Here is a 12,276-nt window from a genome sequence, read left to right on the forward strand (position 1 = left end):
TTGATTCTGTGTCGTCGTCCGTCATGTATCAGGCATCTCCCATTGTTTTAACCTATTACAAATCAATTGTAATTTCCCGCTAAAAAAATTATTGACCTATTATTCGGATATATACATTTGTTGACTTCTAGTCAGATTTCGATGCCATACTTAATGTAATGAGCGAGATGCATATTATGAGGGAAGTTTCTTATTGGAGTTCATAATGTTTTGTTCTCTCTTTTATATAACCTTTTAGTGCTTAACGAACTCTTTAGTAACAAAAGTTAATTACTCTTCTATTGAATTTTCCTAAATTTTTCTTTTCCTTTTGTTTCTTTGAATAAATCGTGTCCACCATTCAGCGAAGCGCGAATAATGTGCTTACTGCCAAAATGTACAACTGGATTGTTCAGTGTAGAGTTATGGCTAGCGCTTATCCCTGTTTTAAACAGGTATCATCTATTTCTGTAATATTATCAGCATTATATTTTCTAGCCATTTTTGGTTTATTGGAAAACTAAGTTCTCATATTCTCCGAATGGCACTCCTTCATTGATGTACTTTTACTCCTGGTTTTTACGCGGTTTTTTTCTGAAGCATCGATTTATGGGCTACGCCGAAGAATCGCAGCAACGGGGATCACATCTTGTATTTGTGTTTTGCGTAACGGAGGTTCTACTACAAAATGTACTACATGAGATAGATAAATTTCTTTTTGTTGTTAAATAAACTGTTAGAATGGGGTAGCAGTTCGTCAGCTCAAGGGGTGGGAAGCACGTTCAGTGCTTCAGGTTTAGATCAGCTGAAGCCTTCAGGAAAAGCTAATCTGTCCTAAATTGTGCGGAACAATCGATTTTTCCGATACTTGCACCCATAACCTTGGAGCGTTGGACGAAACAGGAAAGACAGTCAATAAGACAAAGAAATTAAAAAATCTCGTATCATTAAAAAATAAGTTGGAGGAATGGATCTGGTTCGCGTACACACAAACTAAACTTAGATTCAGTCGGCTGCGATTTAATTGTATATTTAAGCAACACTTTTAAGGGATAAGTATTCAAGAAGCAAGAAAATGTAAAAAAACTGTCTTTGCTCAAGTCTGAAGTCTTGTGTTCTATAATGTGTTATAGTAACATATATTTAGTAGCATATATATAGCATATAGAAGAATCAGTGAAGCGTTATTGAAATGATAAAAGCTTAAGACGTAACAAACAGAACGTACAAGAATACTAGTTCAACGAACATAGTAGACTTCCACTTATAAAAAAAGCAAAAAATTGAAATTTCTTTTTTTCGTCATATTCAATGATCCACTATAATAACATCTAAACCGATCTTTCACCAGCTTTAGAGTATCTAGCCAGAGGCGCTTTAGTATTATAACACGTGGCAATAAACATAAAATTCTTAGAAATATTCGCTTCTCTCTCAGATATAGCTGTTAATGATCAAATCATTTTTATTCAAAGTTACACACAGCGACGATATAAGATCTGCTGCTTAAACATATCATCAAATAGCGTCTAAAAAAATGCTCTATAAACTATAGCCCGCCGTTTCATTAAACGAAATTAAACCTTCACTGATGCGCTGAAAGATTATGTCAATATTTTTGGGATAGTTGCTCCAATGTATGTCAAAAAACCGCCTGTCGTCTGAAAATTAGAGAGCACAAGATGCACATGAATACGAAATAGAACTACTTCATAAACTTCCTGCCGGTCGTAGTAAGGCAAAGGCATGCACAATAAAACAGCCACACATGGCCTATCCGTACGTATAAACTTAATAATAGTAAGCGGTTCCAGCCAACATGAGGCTAATCGTAAAACTTTATTCTAATAATAGATTCATGCAACATATCAACAATATTCATGTCTGTTTTCTGTGTTTTGGGTTCAAACAAACTTAACGTATAAAAGTCTGTTAGGTCCAATGGGTCTTTTAAATAAATCGAGACGATGTAGGCACCCTTCTAGCGTAGACTCGTCTTATATCGATGACTGGCCTACGAAGGCGTTCAAGCAAGAAACAGCAACGCAGTAAACGTACTGCATCAGTAAATTCTACAGCTGCGTCAATTCAAAGCATTAAATTCTCGGTACTGGAAAATTGGGGCCTTTTGTTTAAAAGTGCTTCACACTACATCGTAATGGTTTGCGATTTTCACAAACATGATTCAGCTGTTGGAAGAGATATAAAGCTGCTACAGAGAGTTCTAACATTTATAGCTGCCTGTTGGTGTTCCCTCATGGGAAAAAATCCGTCTCTTGAATTAGGAGCATCGAAATCATCTTTTTTTCTTACAGCCTGGTGGACGTTCATCGCCCATAATCGCTGATTGCAAACGGTACGTATCCACACTACAAGTCATCTTCACTAGTCTATTTTAGCTTGTCAGCACTTTCGCCATGACAGCTGATCTTACATATGAAGTTGGTCATTTACTCTCGACACTCTGTGTCTTTGCGCCTATTCCCGTTTTTCTTCGCCGCTAACGTTTTAACTAAAATAGCGGTAACCAAATCTAAATGGTATTTCGAATACGTTTCAATGACCGCTTTTTCAACATGTCAGGGCAAGTATACTCGGCGATAACCTTCTATTCTCCTACTTTTGTATAAAAAAAGTTCAGGATCTACTCTGGTTCATGCACAAAATTTGATATTCGAATTATATGTACACTTAGTAAATTATTATTTAATAGATTAAAACATTATTTGGGCACACTAAATAACACAGAAATTGATATGTCAGTTTTTCTTAGAATCATTGTCTTTTTTAACGGGGAACATTAAGAAACAAGTGCAATGAGTAAAAACAGCTTATATATATATATATATATAATTTCAGAACAACATTACTTTCTAATGAAGTGCTTATAAACTAATTATATATATTTTGACTATCTGTGTTCTTCTTAAATTAAATTATCAACAAAGTATATATAATAACGATATTCTTGATTTTTACTATTCGGTGGAGATGATTTTGTCCGTCACTGCTCAGGTTGATCAAACTTACTTGGCTTAAAAAAAATCTTGTTCCGGCTGAATCGGAGACAACGTGCATCTTTTTGTGTGAACCGCAGTGTCACCCATTTTCTAATTAGTCTTAATATCTCCTACACTCTGACCAAAAATACCGGCGAAACTTGCAACATAAGCTTTTCTGAAGTGGGATAAAAGAATGATTTCCAAAGAATTCCAAGTGGTTGCCTTCATGTAAAAAGTGCCGAAGCAAATTCCAATACCCGTTTCAATTCAGAAACTAAAAAGCCGAGATTAGTCGATGTCAACCTAAACATACATGGCATGCTTAGGAAAAATTTTAGCATAAAGAAAGCCAAATAATGCTATTATTTTTTCACACAGAAAAATAAATCTTTTCGACTTTAGAACAACAGACATACCTGCAAGGACACTTTTCATGCGAGATGGATTGGCAAATCTTTCTAAAGATTAAGACGGTAAGGAACGTGCTCAGTCTACAACAAGTTTACGATGGTCGCCAAGTCCACAAGTTCGCGATGTTGGGTTCGAACCCCAATTGAAACTCAGCAATTGTTTCAATTTTTTGTAGTTTTTACATTTAGGCTCATTTTGACTATAAGTTTATGTGACTCCACTGTAGCTACGGTCATGAGCAACCATCGTAATTGAAAATCCCGGTATTTTGGGTTTCAGCCGATTGCGTGATAGGAAGGTTTCGCCTTTTACTATTATATCCTCTTTCGAAGTGCAGACGTTAACCATATATTGTATATATGGTTATCATATATTATAAATATACTATATACAAGGTATATTCGTCGCTAAGTGATAGAAAAGTGGTCTTATTTGTTTAAGTTGTATTATTTTCTTGCTGTATTTATATACAGTAATGTATTTAATATGCAATATTTTGCTAACAGTTCAGGTAGCATTAACGGCACGCGGGTGGTGGGATAACAGGACAATAGCTGTTTAAATCGGTCCATTTTTAAACCCACAAATCTTAGGATCATCAGCCTCATCGTTCTTTCCTTTGCCACTTGTTCTTACCTATTAATGAACCGTGTAATTTTAAAAATAGCATTCAAAGAATTTAATAATTTTTAATTTCATGATTTATGTACGGAATAATGGTACGTAATCTCTTTAACGGTTGTAGACAGTCTGGTTACCAAATGCTTAGCGCGTATCATTTTGCAGCTGAAACTTGCAATAGGTATTTATGCGAAACGGTACTAAAACGTCAAATATTGATTGGTTAACTGTTAACAAGACTATAATTAGTTGACATCTAATTTATAGAAGTACGCAGCATCTGCTATTACAAAATATGGTTGAAAAAGTGAATTTAAAGACTTTCCGACTGACTTATATGTACAATGTTGCGGGCGCATCGCCGCTGTATCTCTATATATTATCTGTGGCCAATCACATTCGATCAGTAGGACAGTAAAAAGACATGTCCGAACTTTGCGAAGGCGCACATTACATTTCTAGGCCACAGAATGATAAATATGCATAACATCGTGTAGCTCAATGGAATTTGGAAATTGAATTTAGGGGTTTTGGACAATATGGCTTGGGATCTTGAACTCGCGGGGGTTCCCCTAAAACCCAATAATGTGACACAACTAGCTCAAGTGTATTCTTGCGATAAGTCATGACGGACTGAAGGGGACCGCGGATTTCAAACGATAGAGTTTTAATATTAAATTAGCTGAAAGGTTGTACAAAGTCTGTTCCTCATTGTACATCTCTAATGAAATGATAATACTTCGTTTATGTTACATTGCAGAAACTATAGGTTCCACTTCAAAGAGTCTGCCGTGTGTGAGCTAAATGGGACATATATAGGATTTTGTTTGAAGCTGATCTGATTTTGTAGGAAGTCGCGCAATTTTATAGAAAGAATGGAAAAAAACTAATACCATTATAGAGAGATACCGCTTAATAGGTTGAAAAACAAATGCGGGCCTATAAGATTGCCTTCTTAACACACTGTATAGTCATTCCATTGTTAATGTTATCACTTCAAAACCACGGAAATAGGTAATGTGCAAAATTTGTGCTTTCTAATCAATGGGAAATATAATAATTTGTCTGAGTTAACATCATTAAAATCACATAGCATTACGAGGCTTCAATCGATACTTGCAGCAGAGAAAAATATTTACATATAAATAACTGGCCATTATCGTTGAGAGGGCAAAAAAAACTTATTTGATCGTAACGATTTCTGACTGCTGGTTGTTTGACCGTTAAAAGTAATGTATATGCGCACTAAAGTGTGTGCACCTGTGAACGAACGTGACTGCCCTTCAGGACAAGTTCTTGAAGTATTTAAGGTGCGTGAACGATCTGCTGTTTGGAAGGAGCTATTTTGTTTGGGAGTCACTCATAAGCAAAGTGGTAAGGGCAAGGCAAAGTCGCACAACCAGGTGTCTCGTCTTGTTTTCACACCTGCATGGACACAACTCACCTTGCCGTGGCTCCGTACCGGCTTGTTCGGCATTGGATCCCCTTTCAACTGTTCCTGGGAGCCCATCAACTGTCTCTCTTCGTTTCGCCTGCCCTGTGTTACCCCCCTTGTTCGCGCATTAATTCCTCTCCCTTTTCTTCTTGCTTTCGCCTACAATTTTCTCTCACGTTTCTAGCTGAATTGTACTTCTTAGGACTCTTATTGCAACACGCACTCGGTCTTACCGGCTCGCTTAAACCTTTTTCGTGGCTAGCGGACGCAAACTGTCCTAATCATCTGTGTTCAAGCCGACTCTTTTTTACTATAGTACGCATCGTGCTGCTGTCTCCTTTTTCATCCTTCTAGTTACTCTCCTACTCCTTCTTCTTGGCCACTCTCACATTTTTTTTTCCTGCCTTTGCTCTCTTCCTTTGCAGCCCTCTCTTCTGCTTCTTTCAACTGCCTTTCAGCTTCAACAGTCTTTCGGCCCTCACGAATCGTCCTTCGCACATTGCGATCACTGCCCCCCCCCCCCCCCACCACTCATCTAATCCAGTTGTAGTCAGTTCTTTGCCAGATTCGCTCATGTGTTTTACATCCTATGCTCTGAGTAAATAGGAGCTATGCCATCGTCGTTTCAGCTGCTGCCCGTATATGGCTTGTGGGTCGCTTGGTTGTCAAGGCTTTTTTGGCACCCTTCTGTGGCTTGTGCGTCCTCTGTTCCTAGAATCGGGGTTGCAAGAAAGAGATGGTGGGAAGACTGCCACTTTCACTTGTAGCCACTACTACAGGAGCTGTTGTCACATGCTTAAACTTATTTTCCTGCTGCTCGACAGCCTCCAGCTTCCCACTAGCAATCAGTGCTTATAACGGCGAACACTTGCAGTGAGAAACGGGGCGACAGTCCTTTGGACGGCTGCAGTCGTATCAGGATGAAGTTTGAGTGAACGTGTAAAACAAAGAGAGAAAGACAGATATAAGGAGAACGTTGAAAAAGGGAAGTAAAAGTGTTCGAAGACCGGCTTTTGGGAACCGGGTCTCCCTTTAATGGGCATTCGGCTCACCACCTCCCACCCCTGCAAAGCGAGACGGCTGATGGCCTCAAAAGAGTTTCCCCGTTTTCGATGCCTCTTTCCATAAAGTGTCTTACAGCGGCTCTCATGCCTTTAAACCGAGACCGTGAGCTAGTACACTCGCTGGGTTATTTAGCCGTGGTGAGCATAACAAAATCCGCAATCAACCGTTGCTCTGTGCATTTATAATATTCTAAATGATCAGTTGGTCCCATCCATTTAGAGCTACGCTGATAGCCTCATTTTGTGCTGCGCAAATGCAAATACTAACAAGCAGAGGCCCGAAAACCACATTTATCCTCGTCAGTAATTGCATCCTCTGAAATCAATAACGAAAAACGGACAGATAACTATTGTCAAACACAATGACGTTCTTTTCAAATGTCCACGTGGGCTAAGGGATTCTAGACAATAATATATACTCTCTTTGCAACGAACTTCTTAGCTTACAATGCTCTGTCACCAATTTCTCTTCAGGCGTCTCTTTCTTGACATTGTTTTTTTGCAGTCGCCTCTTCGCTTTTCGTGAGGAATTTGGTTTTTCGAGTTTGCTTTGCATTGTGTTCGGGGTCGTTCAACACCACTAAGATGTACTCCAAACAGACTGCTGTTTTATAGCATAATCAAAATATATAAAGAAGGCGTCTTTTACCACTCGTCGAGCATATATATTCGTTAGAGCGGTAGGCGGACACTTTACCGTTTAGTCATTTCTAGACGCGTTAGTTAAATTGTTTGTAGTTTGCGATAGCTTAACCTATCTCCAATTAGCTGAGCAGTACGAAGAAAGAAATATAATGGATAATATCTGGCTACGGTTCCCACCATTTGTTCTTCCTGACGAAGGTTCTCTTCGAACCGGGCAGCACTTACATGTACAAATAATGTGATCTGTTCTTTAAGAATCCACAGTTTACTGCCAGGTTGTTTTTTAACAAGATCAGCGCCCACCTAATAAGACGCTGAAATCGTATTATAATAGGTTAACGTTTAATAAACTGCTCGCTTTAATACTGAAACGCGGTTCAGTTGCACGACACAATAGTAAACTAGGTCTTAACACTTCCCTCGATATTACTTTGGAAAAAAACAGTTCAATTACATTATAAACAATTTTTTTTGTCATTGAGCCGAAACATTTTCCAGGTTTCTGTTAAACTCCACGTGACCCCAGTATGCTAAGCAATCTTCTTCGAATTTTTGCTGAGAACACTTTGTAAAACCCTAAGACCACTTCTCGCAAAGCTATCTCGTTGGGTTATTTATAAGTAGCGCTTTTTTGACCGCACTAAAATAGAAACACAATAACCAACTTTAAGATAATATACCAAATTTGTCACTCTACAAAGTAGCCTATGTGACATCTGCTATTTCGATTAAACGAGTGAACTGCTCTTTCGAAATTTCGGTAGTCGCTATTAGGAGATTAAATACCCCCAACGACAGCAGAAGATGACGGTCGATGCTGTTCTTTATATAACGTTGTGGGTCAATACTGAATTGACCCGAAACGTTTTCATGATAAGTTAAGCCGTTGCATTAGCAATACTTTAGGTATTACTACAACAACAAGTTGGTAGTATCAGGCACAAGGTGACAATAAAATGAAATAAATTGATAAATAGATTGCATTTACGTGTGAAACATTTACATGTGATATCAAATATAAAAACTTTTTTCTGCCGCCTTTTATGACCAACGAAAGACAGAACGAAACGAATGGACTCGTATCCGTGCCACCTACACAGATGGCGCAGCATGGATTAAATATGTCTCCAGGCCACTTGCCAATGGAGGCCTTTCAAAATTTCTCTTTTTGGACTATTAGTAGAGTGACACACTTGAACAGCATCACTCACGGGCAGTCCACGGGTCCTTTTCGTGCGTAAAAGCGGACATTTTAATGGCTGGTTGCTTAGGAAAACGTCCTCAAACTGTCCTGAAGCTATGCTCGGTTTGCAGTGTCGAACCTGCTGTATAAAGACTAGAAAGGGGTGACCTTGAACGTACGGCATCAGTGAGTGTATGCAAATTTCCTCGCACGGGACAGACAAAACGGCTACTAGGAGAAGTAACTGAGAAGATACAAGAAAGTGTACGAGACGACAACGACAGACGATTGGGCTGGCAGGGATTCGTTGGGCAAAACAAAGGATACGGCGCATTCAGCAGCACAACACATCAAGGCGACAATACCTGTATCCCTTACTTCTTTGTTGGACTTTCACGGTTTTGCCGGAGGCAACCTACGGGAAAGAAAGGAGCGCGTGACAACAGTGAAAGATGGCGTTGAAAGCACAGCGCTCTTCCAGCAGGAACATCGAATGTTGCCGTTCCTGTTCATGCCACAGTTATCGATTTAAAATGCATTTATTTCTAGGAGATGCAGACGTGTCGGAAATACCATTTTGACGACAAAGGGCGTCGTCTGGCTGTATCTAGGGTAGAGGGCAAGCCGACCTGCGCCAAAGTTTTTTCAAAAAGTTTCTTTGGTTGCGATTATTTTTAGTGATCTTGCGACCTTTGGTGCTGTTGTTTGTCATCTATATTAAAAAACGTTCATTCCGCGATGTCAGGTCTCGTTTAAAAAGTCAGAAGAATGCTACTTGTGTAATCTCTCTTCAGAAGTTGATCGAAAATTTTGATACGTCAAAATCATGAGTTGTGATGAGTATCTACTTAAAATTATTACGAATAAGGGCAACTAATCTAATCATGAATTAGAAACGTTAGTATAAATTTTTAAATCCAGTCATAGGTATGCGTTTACCGAAATCGTAATCCATTACTTTGTAATGAATTTCGCGCGAAAGCGTTGTACATGAACACGGCTGACACCTAAAACTGCCACACATTTCATTTGGCTTTGAGCATGGGTTAACGATATTACGTCATTAGGTTATAGTGTAGGTTCACGGCAACTTCTAGGCGTAAGGCAAAATAAAAACTGCATCAGATGGAAAAAACGTCGTCGAAATTTGAATTTAATTAGGCTCAGTCGGTAATCAGGAAAGATCAAGACAATGCCATTATCATACTTACAAATTATACATGTGCTCTGGGCGCCCAATGCACAATTTATCTAGCGCACTTCTATAGTTACCACAGCCAGAGAGCCTGCTGCCTCAACGTTTCAAACTACAGTGTTGGAAAATATCCTCAGATATTAATAATTGGGGAAAATAAGCCATTAAGTAAAGCCATCTAATATTATTGATCTCATGAGGATAATAACTAAAAATGTTGAATAGTTCAGCGTACTAAGATCGCGCACTCTAAACGTCAGATTTATATAAAGATCCGCTTTTTATATAAATCCGGCATTCGTAACAACATCAGGTTGTTAGGTTGCAAATTAATTTTTGACAAAGCCAAAAAAAAAACTAAATTCAGTCAGTTATTCTTCACAATCAATTCCAAAAGCATATAAAAGTCCAACGGATATGTGTCTGTCTGTCAAACATCGCAGTTGTTCCAAGAGCGTTGGCAAATGCGTCCACGCGTTTCTTCGATCCAAGTCGATACATGATCGTAGTCAAAGTTCAACATTTTAATGAAATACTTTCGATATTAAGTATAGAGTCAAAAACTTGCATGCCTAATGGATTCATATGCATCTTTCATGTTGTTCATGTACACCTTTTTCAGTATTCACAATAAGAAAGATTAAAATACTTGCATTATAAGGCATATTTTAATTAATAAAGTCGTAGTATGGTATATGAACACCATGTTTGTCTGGCGTATAAAACTCGCAACAATTAATGCGAACACGATTATTGACCTTTCAACAATCCCATTTGCAATAAGGGATAAGGAGCAATTACTATTATAATTATAACGATGATGAAAATTATTATAATTATATAAAACTATATTGGGTGGAAAAACGAAAGGATGCAAGATATTTATTGTTAAATGGAATGAGTGGCGACAATAAGGCGAGCTAAGCTGAATGTGACTAACGGGTTGTCAAGCAACGTACGCTTGTTCACATCGAGGTGATAATTGTTTTGCGATCTTTTACACCATCGGCTGCCAGCTGAACACATGTGGAATCCGAAAAGATGCTTTTGTTTTATAGGCAATCGTTTTATTCAGATCTAGAAGTTTCACCTGAGCCTTATTATCGTATGAATCGATCGTTTAAAAAATCATCATTTTATAGGATAAGAAAATGCATTAAATTAAAAAAATATGCGATACAACTGAAATCGACGGAAAACTGATTTAGGGAAATGACAAAACGTAAACAGAATTCAAAAAAAAAAAAAAAAAAAAAAGAACTGATAACAAATACAGTAACTATCCTGTACGCTTAGCTTTTATTTACTTTTTTTAGTATCCGCCTTTTGTCAGATAATATCCCTATTTTATCGTGAGAAATCCAGGAATCGGCGTTTTCAAAAAAATTAATTTCTTCACAGTTTCATTGCAAAGTATATTTTTGGCAGCGTGCGCTACGTGACGTGTGGATGAGGCTGAAGATGAAAATATAAATTGTAGTAGTATGACATACAGGAATAAATTGGTCAAATATATGATTGATTACTCAGCTGGAAATGTCAGAATTCGAATAGAAGTTATAATCCGTAAAATAAATGTATCTAGATATTTTTAACGGCCTATGAAATAAACGCTTCCGTTCCATGTTGAGTACTATATGACTGTCATGCTATTGGTAGTTCTAACGTAAAACGATACAAATGTCTTACCACTAAATAGGCACAAAGTAATGTGTGGGGAAAAACGCGTTATAATATTGAAAATGCCTCAGGTACGACTAGATAGGTGTAGGTTTGCATGCTGAAAAGAAATGTTAAATGATACTGAAGCCCAAATTACAATGCCCGTTGGCCCTTGGTCAATATAAACGGCATAAAGAACGGTAAAGCGTATTCTAGATAGTATCAAAGCGAACGTGTATTGAATGCAACTCGCATAAATTTATTTAGACGATAATGATGACACGGCGCTCATAGAAAATGGCCTTGTCGATTCGACTTTACGAAGCTGCACATTGAAAGAGTCTTTTAAACGCCAACTTCTCCAAGCTAAAATCAATGACATAGGGGAACGAAACTAAGTTACTAGACTTTTCTCTACTTTAACATAATGATTTTTGATATCGCAATTGCCACAGTCCCTCCCTTAGCAAACTTCAAAAAATCGTTATCAAAAATAAACAGTTGAGCGTAAATGTTTACAGATTTTAAAACACATCCGTATCGTGGAGGATACGACTGTTGTAACTTCACGAAACTTCAATTTATTTCACGTCCTTTAGCTTGAGAGATTTACTGCCATATCAAACATATATTTCTGTAGTTCAACTTTTGAAAATCTTATAGATAATGAAAGATCCAAGACACTACGTTTTACCGTTACTGCATTATTACAGAAAACGATATTGTATTCAGATAATATATTTTGATCCGTTAAGTTCGACTTTATTAGATAAAAGACGTGGTCCTGTTTCCCACTTCTGGATAATAATTTAATTAGCTAATCTCTTTAATTAGCTGATTAGCTGAATCAATTGCAGAGCTGACATGAAAAATAAACTTATATGCTGCAATTCCACGTATCCGTCTTTTTCCTAGGCCAAACATGTTTTTGCTCAGTGGTGCACAATTCACTGCCTTCAAAAAAATAAACAGTGTGAAGCGGATTAATTTTCTCTTTTAAACGATATTTTTATTTGTATAAATATCCTTTATATATAACACATGTATACAGACATACTTTATATAGATACATATATATA

The sequence above is a fragment of the Varroa destructor genome, unplaced genomic scaffold, assembly GCF_002443255.2.
Source record: "Varroa destructor unplaced genomic scaffold, Vdes_3.0 BEIS01000004.1, whole genome shotgun sequence".
Taxonomy (NCBI): Eukaryota; Metazoa; Arthropoda; class Arachnida; order Mesostigmata; family Varroidae; genus Varroa; species Varroa destructor.